The following is an 8,430-nucleotide window of genomic DNA, read 5'->3' as shown; positions in this document are numbered from 1 at the left end:
ATCGATGCCTTTGTTTATTTATTGAGCACCTGCTATGTGCCAGGCATTCCACTAGACCCTAAAAGTACAGCAATGATCAAAACAAAGTCTCTGCTATCAAAAAGTTGAGGAAGACAGAGGACAAAATGGAAATTAATTAGATAAGATTGTTTCAGAGTGATAAGTGCTATACAGAAAATAAAATTGAGTGATTTGAAGAAGTAGTTTCTGAACTGACATTTGAGCTGAGACATGGAAGTTACCAGCTCTATACTACAGGGGGCCCGGGGGACATGTCCGACACAGAGATCATCCAGTGCAAAGGCCCTGGGGTGATAAAAAGCTTGGCATGTTCAAAGTTTGCTAAGAATGCTAATGTGACTGAAGCAGAGTGAGAACAAGACAAGGTTGGGACGAGAGTGAGCACCCAGATCATGTAGGGGCTTGCAGGCCAGTATAAAGAAAATGGATATTGTACTAAGTGCAATAAATCATCTTTGACTCCTTTTCCAGAAGCACACCAAGCTCATTCTATTATTTCTATATTCACAAAATAGACCCAGGATGGGCCCATTCTCCTCCACTCCATGACCTCAACCCTGGTCCTGTCCATCATTGTCACCTGCCTGCACAGTCCCAGCAGCTGCATCCGTGGTCTTTCTCCCTGCCCACCAAACCTGTTCACACATAGCTGAAGCAGGTTGTGCAAAAATATTTATTGCATGAAACTGTCAAAACTTCCAATGAGGGGCTGGAGATGTGGCTCAAGCGGTAGCGCGCTCGCCTGGCATGCGTGCGGCCCGGGTTCGATCCTCAGCACCACATACAGACAAAGATGTTGTGTCTGCCAAATACTAGAAAATAAATATTAAAATTCTCTCTCTCCCTCTTTCTCACTCTCTCTCACTCTTTCTTAAAAAAAAAAAAAAAAAAAAAACTTCCAATGACTTCTGACACAATTAGATTAAAATACAGAGTCTTAATGCCCTCCAGGCTCTGCTCCAACCTTCCCCAACACCCATCACATTTCTGACCTCTTCTCCCTCCTTCCTTCTCCAACTTCCTTGGCTAACTTTGTACACCAGCCTTCACCCTGTTCCCAGAATATTCCAGCTTCACTTCAGCCACAAGGACCTTTGCATTTGCTGTTCCCCTGCCTAAAATGCTCCTCCTATTATGCCCTCATGGCTCCATTCCTCACGTCATTAAGGTCTCTGATTCAATGTCACCTCCTCAGACACAACCCTAGGTAAAATAGCAGCCCCCATAACTCTGTCTTCTGAAATACTATGTTTTTCTTCTGAACATATACCATAGTCTGTTACCACCTTATGTGTATATTTAGTTCTTTAGCCTGCCTCCACACAGTAGGACACTGTCTCATCCCCACTACCCAAAGCAGGACATGAAGTCCTACTCGGGAGGCTCAGGCAAGAGGATCCCTTGAGCCCAGGAATTTGAGGCCAGCCTCGCAAATATAGCGAGATCAAGTCCCCACCCCACCCCCCAAAAAAAAGCCATGATAAATAGCAGGTATTCCAAATTATTTGATGAACAAACAAATGTCCCATTTAGTCATAATGCTCCATGTCCCTCCCTGATGTGCAACTCCAAGCCAGGGACCCAGCAGGGAGAGAGGGTAAGGTGGGTCTCAGGCTGCGGACAACCTGAAGTGGCTGGGGGTCCTATAATGGACACCCCCCAGCAGAGGATCTAGAGCTGTCACTTCAAGGCAGAGAGCTGGGAGAGATCAACAGCACGTTCACTATTCCTAGACCATTATAGTTGCCAGCCCTGTGGGCACGTGCTGAGATCACAGCTGTGATGGAGGTGATCTCAGACTCTGCCACAAGCTCCCAGTCCAGTGGGGTGACAAATATATCAACTGGTAATGGCAGCCCACAGATCTCAGGGACCTGGGAGGTACAGGAGGCGGCGGGATCCCAGAGGCAGCTCCTGACCCATACTGAGGGTCCCGGAGGCCTTTCTAGAGGAGGGACCCCTGATCTATGTGCAAATCATCCTGAGTCCTGACCCCTGACCTGCCCAGACACCAGGCAGCATCTCTGCTCCCACCTCCTGGGTCTCTGATGCCTGATCTAGTCCTGGGAATACACCCAGATCCCAGCAGTCAGCTCAACCATGGGTCCTTTCCCTTAACCCCGGAACCGAAGGGTGTGACCACCAGAGGGCACTGTGCTCCAGTCTTTGGCAGAGGCAGCTCCCCCATCCTGGGACATGGGAGAGCTGGAGGAAGCCTGGGGCCAGAAGAGTAGACACTGGCCCTCCATCCTGAGCTTCCAGCCCTGTCCAGGACCTGGCTCCAGACTCTCTCTCTCTCACCTCTCTGTCTCTCATATCTCTCTCTCTCTCCCTCTCTCTCTTCAGTGGACCTGGAATCCCTAGGAAACTGTCCCAGACAGCATGGGCATTGGAGCCCAGCATTTGCTGACCGTCACCAGTCCCTCTAGTCCCTCTAATATTCAGAGGCTGCAGCCCTGAACGCCTGAGCTGCCCTTGGGACATTGAGACAGGGCTTTAAGAGCTCTTCTGCCTAGAGAAGGCACTAAGGCACTAAGAAGGTGGGGCTGCTGTGGCCACACGGTACCGGGGCAGCACCAGTAAAGTAACAATAACAGTCAGGGCCACTGCTTAACTTTTCCTGAGCATCAGCTTGGGACAGAGTTTTGTTTTGTTTTTTTTTTTCTTTCTTTTTTTTTTTTTTAATAAGTTTGAATACTGAACCCCACAGGTCCCCTCACCACCCACCCTGGGGCAGCAGGACTCAGTTCCCCAGGGACCAGGGAGGAAGCTCTGGCCAGGCCCTCATCCAGATTCAGCATCCCTGGTGACAGGGTGACAGGGAGAAGCTAATTCCTTGGGGGAAGGGGGGGCTGCAGACTTCCTGTGTCAGGAAAACGCCATCCCCCACCTCCCAGTCCTGTAGATTCAGGGTGTCCAAAGGTTGATCCCAGAACCTGTCCTTAGTAAGTTCCCAACCCTTTCAAAGGAACCCAAGGGCCTGAGACTCTGGGTTGGTGTCCAGAGACAAACAGAAGAAACAAAGATGAGATGGTGCCAGCCTCCGGTGCGCTGGGCCGGGTAGGGGCTGCCACAGAGCCATAAAAGGGCTCAGCTTCCTGTGATCCCTCCAGGCTCTGCTGAAATTTGCTGATACTCTGGGGTCCTTTAGTGTTCTCACCTGTAAAGTGGGAGTAGGAGTTCTAGCCTTCTGGATCCAAGGTGAGGACCCTGGGAACAAGCACTTAGAATAGTGCCAGAAGCTTGGGGGCACTTGGAAACTATCTGCTGTGATCATTGTCCTCCCAAGTCCCATGACTGAGCACCAGCTATGGGCTGGGTCTGCGGCTCAGTGTTTTATGTTCATGTCAATAACCCAGAGGGATAGATACTGGCAATCACCAGCCCCCAACAAAAATGATGAAAAAAGATCTGGGCTATATAGCTCAAGGGTGGAACCTTTGCCCAGCATGCTAGAGCTTCCAACCCCAGCACTAAAAAAAAAAAAAAAAAAAAAAAAAATCCTCACAAAGGGGCACAGTCTCTGGTTGGAGATCGTAAATAAATCGCAAGCCCTGCCAGGTGCAGTGGTGCACACCTCATAATCCCAGCAGCTCAGGAGGCTGAGGCAGGAGGATCTCAAGTTCAAAGCCAGCCTCAGCAATGGCGAGGTGCTTAGCAACTCAGTGAGACGCTGTTTCCTCTTCAAAATACCCTTCCTCCAGATATTCATGTAGCTCTCCCTCTCCCCGCCTCAGTTCTTTGCTCCAATATCATATTGCTAATGACTCCTCTGGACCACTTGCATTTGTTTTTTAAGTTTGCTGTAACAAATTGTCACAAACTGAGAGGCTTAAACTTCACCAGTCATCTATGGTACTAGGAGTCAGAGGTATGGAATGATTTTCATTGTCTCTGAAGGCTGTCTGGGAGGACCCACATCCTGGCCTTTTCTAACTTCTAGAAGCACCACTCACACTTGTGCCTCTGACATCACACCTCCTCTCTCTCAAGCCAGCCCTCTTTCCTCCCTCTTTAAAAGGCTTTCAAAGCCAGGCATCGTGGCATGTGCCTGTAATCTCAGTGACTTGGGAGGCTGAGGCAGGAGGATCATAAACTGGAGTGCCCCTAAGTCCGATCCCTGGTACCAAAAAAAAAAAAAAAAAAAAAAAAGAAGAAGAAAGAAAAGAAAAAAAATAAAAAGAAAAGCTGATGTGAAACAGGGATTAGGGATAAAGAAGTGAGGTGTACTGAATCTCAAAGGAAATGCCCATGATCCATTGAGATGCAAAAAGCACTTGGGAACAATTACAGCTCCTGAGTGACTGCTCTTGGTCAGTGCCCTTGACCTATGCTCTTGAACATGAAGGCCCTGTGTAATTGGTGTGAAACTGTGTAGGTTCCCTGGCTCCATCTCTAGCCCAGCCCTAGCCCTGGCCTCTGTCAGTGCTAGCACCCACTCCGCAGGTGACTCTCCCACTAGAGATGGCGCACATTTTCCCTAAATAAACCTCTGTCCAAGCCACTGGGGTAAAAAGCAGGAGGGGCTGGGGAGTTAGCTCAGTGGTAGAGGGTCCCTGGGTCCAATCCACAGGAGTGTGTGTGTGTGTGTGTGTGTGTGTGAGAGAGAGAGAGAGAGAGAGAGAGAGAGAAAGACATTGAATCTGTTAAAGTTTTCATCTTGAACTTCCCAGCCTTCAGAACTAGAAATAAATGTTCTTTGTTTAAGGCACTAGGTCTCTGATACTTTGTTACAGCAGCCCAGAATAAGATGATTGGCTGCAAAGCATCCTACCCTAACTTTAGTAGCATAAAACAATCATTTATTAAGTCTGTCTCAAACAGCATGGGGAACGATGGCTTGTCAGAGTCGTTCTCATGTGGGGTCTCCTGTTGTCACACCACGGCAGTCTAACCAAATCCAAGGCAGAGTCCCCTCACTTTCTAGCTCACAGCATCTGGTAGCTAGCTGGTGCTGCCTGTGGGCTGTGACACAAGACGGCTTCTCTGTGCCCTGGGCTTCCTCACAACATGGCCACTGGTTCCAAGAAGAAGTGTCCCAAGAGGACCAAGCAGAAGCCTTTTTTGACCTAGCCTCAGAATTTACTCAAAACCACTTCCTCAGGTTGATTTGTCAGAAGCAAGTCACTACGATGGCCTTTATTCAAGACAAGGAGCACAATATCCCCCCCTTTTTTAAATGAGGTAACTTTTTTTTTCATAGATTTATTTTTTCATTTATTATTTATGTGGTTCTGAGGGTCAAACCCAGGGCCTCACACATGCCAGGTAAGTGCTCTACCACTGAGATGCAGTCCCAGCTCCATGTAATTTTCTTTTTTCTTTTTTGAAATGAAGTTGGAAGGTTTATTCTGATTTTTTTTTTTTTTTGAGAGAGAGAGAGAGAGAGAGAGAGAGAGAGAATTTTTTTTAATATTTATTTTTTAGTTTTCGGCGGACACAACATCTTCCTTTGTATGTGATGCTGAGGATCGAACCCGGGCTGCACACATGCCAGGCAAGCGTGCTACCGCTTGAGCCACATCCCCAGCCCCCCATGTAATTTTCTGTCCCTACACATACCTGGGTCAGTGGAGAGCACTCTACTTTGTTCCTTTGGTATCTGCTTCGGTCTGGTACAAATCACACTGTTCATCTCGAGAGCTTTGCAGTGTCTCCATATTGGCTGAGAAGCCCTCCCTCCCCCTTTTAATGTTGAATTAACTATTTGAACAACTTTACTCCTCCAAGCAAGCTTTAGAATAAGTTTATTGAGTGCGGGAAATATTTCATCTGTAACTCCGATTGAGATTGCTTTGGATTTATGAATTAATTAAGTGACAAATGAATATTTCGATATCCTAACTCAGGACAAAGATGGTTTCTCTTTTTTTTTTTCCCCAGATTATCTTTATATTGTTTATTGGTAATGTTTTTCCCATCAAGATTTTATGCCTCGGGCTGGGGATGTGGCTCAAGCAGTAGTGTGCTTGCCTGGCATGAGTGCGGCGCGGGTTCGATCCTCAGCACCACATACAGACAAAGATGTTGTGTCTGCCGAAAACTAAAAAAATAAATATTAAAATTCTCTCTCTCTCTCTCTCTCTCTCTCTCTCCCCCCTCCCTCTCTTAAAAAAAAAAAAGTCAGCAGTAATTTCATTTAAAAAAAAAAAAGATTTTTATGCCTCCTTGATTGAGTCAATCGGTAGCCAGCCTTCGTGACACTTGCCTGTGGTTTCAGATACCCAGGAGGCTGAGGTGGGAGGAGCACTGTAAGACCCAGGTTCAAGATCAGCCTGGGCTGGGCAACATTGCAACAACCCATCACAAAAAATAAAAAAAAGTTGTTAGATACTTTTTCATTTTTGTTGCTCTTGAGAACAATCTGGTTTTAAAAATTATGTTTCAGTTGATTATTAATGACAGTGTTATCAAAATGATATTGCTTTTAAAAAATTTTAGTTGTTGTGGACCTTTATTTTAGTCATTTATTTTTATGGGGTGCTGAGGATCAAACCCAGTGCCTCACACATGCTAGGCAAGCGCTCCACCACTGAGCCCCAGCCCCAGCCCCAATATTGATTGTTTTGATAGGCTTATATATCAACAATAAGAAACCCTCCCTAAGACCTTCCTGTCCTCTTTGTTATGAGAGTAAGAAGCATTTCTGGGATATTTCAGTCCATGGTGAATCCCAGTCATATCTTCAAGGATGGCCTGACTCTGAGATCCCCTGACTCTCGTGTTGATCAGAGGTAAAGATGGATGAGTGGTTGGGCGCAGTAGTGCACACCTGTAATCCCAGCAATTGGGGAGTCTGCAGGAGGATCACCAGTTCAAGGCCAGCCTGGGCAACTAAGCAAGACCCTGACTCAAAATAAAAAATAAAAAGCACTGGGATATGATACAGTGACCCTGGATTCAATGTCCAGTACAAAAAAAAAAAAAGAATGGATGAGTGCCTTGCAGCATCTACCTCTGGAACTCGCTGTGGTTTTTTGTTTGTTTGCTTGTTTTGTTTTGTTGGAGTTTCTTTCTTTCTTTCTTTCTTTTTTTTTTTTTGGTACTGGACATTGAATCCAGGGTCCTGCATCACTGAACAATATCCCCATATCCCCACCGCTATTAATTTATTTATTGGTACCAGGGATTGAACCCAGGGGTGCTTAACCACTGAGTCAAACCCCAGCCCTTTTTATTTTTTATTTTGAGACAGGGTCTCACTAAGTTGCTCAGAGCCTCCGTAAATTGGTGAGGCTAGCTCTCAACTGGCGATCCTCCTGCCTTGGCCTCCTGAGTCAAACGGTGCTTGAGCTCTTCTTTTGATGAAATGGCAACAGCTGGGAGAACTCTTCAGTATCTCGCCGCCCGCGTGTAGTTTAACACCACTTCACATGGCCACCAGGGGGCGCCGTTACCCACCCGTCCACACAGGGAAGGTTGCAACGCGGGGTGTGACCACCAGGGGCGCTGTTGGGGCAGAAGTACCTGCTGTGTGCTAGGCGCTGGTCTCCACGCTAGCAATACATAGGGACCTCGAAGCCAGCGAGGAGTGTGTATTCTGTAGACGTGGAAGTGTAGACAGACCATAAAATAAACTCATGGATCATTTCAAATTTAACAAAGGCGGAGCGCGGGGACGCATGCCTGTAATCCCAGCAGTTTGGGAGGCTGAGGCAGGAGGATTGCGAGTTCAATCAGCAACTCAGCAAGACCCTACCTCTGATAAAGTATAAAAAGTGCTGGGGATGTGTCCCCATGGGTGAGCACCCTGGGTTTAATCCCCAGTACCTAAATAAATAAATAATATAAAAACGGTGATCTTTGGCAGAAAGAGGAACAGGGAATGGGGCCGATGGAGACTGAGGGGGGGTGCAGTGGGGTATGACAAAAAGTGTCATCTTGCTGTGGTGTGGGGAGGAGACCACAGACTGTGGGAGGGAGGCACTAGTGCGGCCTCAGTGTGGGGGCGGTGGGGCAGGTCCACTGTGTTCCTTGGGGCTTTTCCATATCAGAGGGCCTCCGACTCAGTGTTTCCAAATCTTGCTGTGGGATGGCGGCTGCAGGAGCTAATGACCCACCCCTCCCCCTAGTTATAAAGTTGATAACGATGTGTATTGTTTGCCTGACCGCAGTTTCCTCCTAAGTTCCCATTTCCCAGATGAGGAAACTGACAAGTCCAACAGTGGTACCCCAGGACTTTAGAACCTGGTTGGTGGGGAAGGTAACTGGGGATTGAACTCAAGGGTACCATCATGGAGATTCATCCCCAGCCCTTTTATTTTATCTTGAGACAGGGTCTTACTAAATTGCTGAGGCTGACCTCAAACTTGAGAACCTCCTGCCTCAGCCTCCGGAGTCACTGGGATCACAGCCTGTGCCATTGCACCCAGCAAAACCTGGGTTGCGAGCACATGTTGTCCCCACAAT

This window comes from Callospermophilus lateralis, chromosome 18 (genome assembly GCF_048772815.1).
Source record: "Callospermophilus lateralis isolate mCalLat2 chromosome 18, mCalLat2.hap1, whole genome shotgun sequence".
In the NCBI taxonomy this organism is placed as follows: Eukaryota; Metazoa; Chordata; class Mammalia; order Rodentia; family Sciuridae; genus Callospermophilus; species Callospermophilus lateralis.
The sequence above is the reverse complement of the archived record's forward strand: the minus strand, read 5'-3'. Positions refer to the sequence as shown.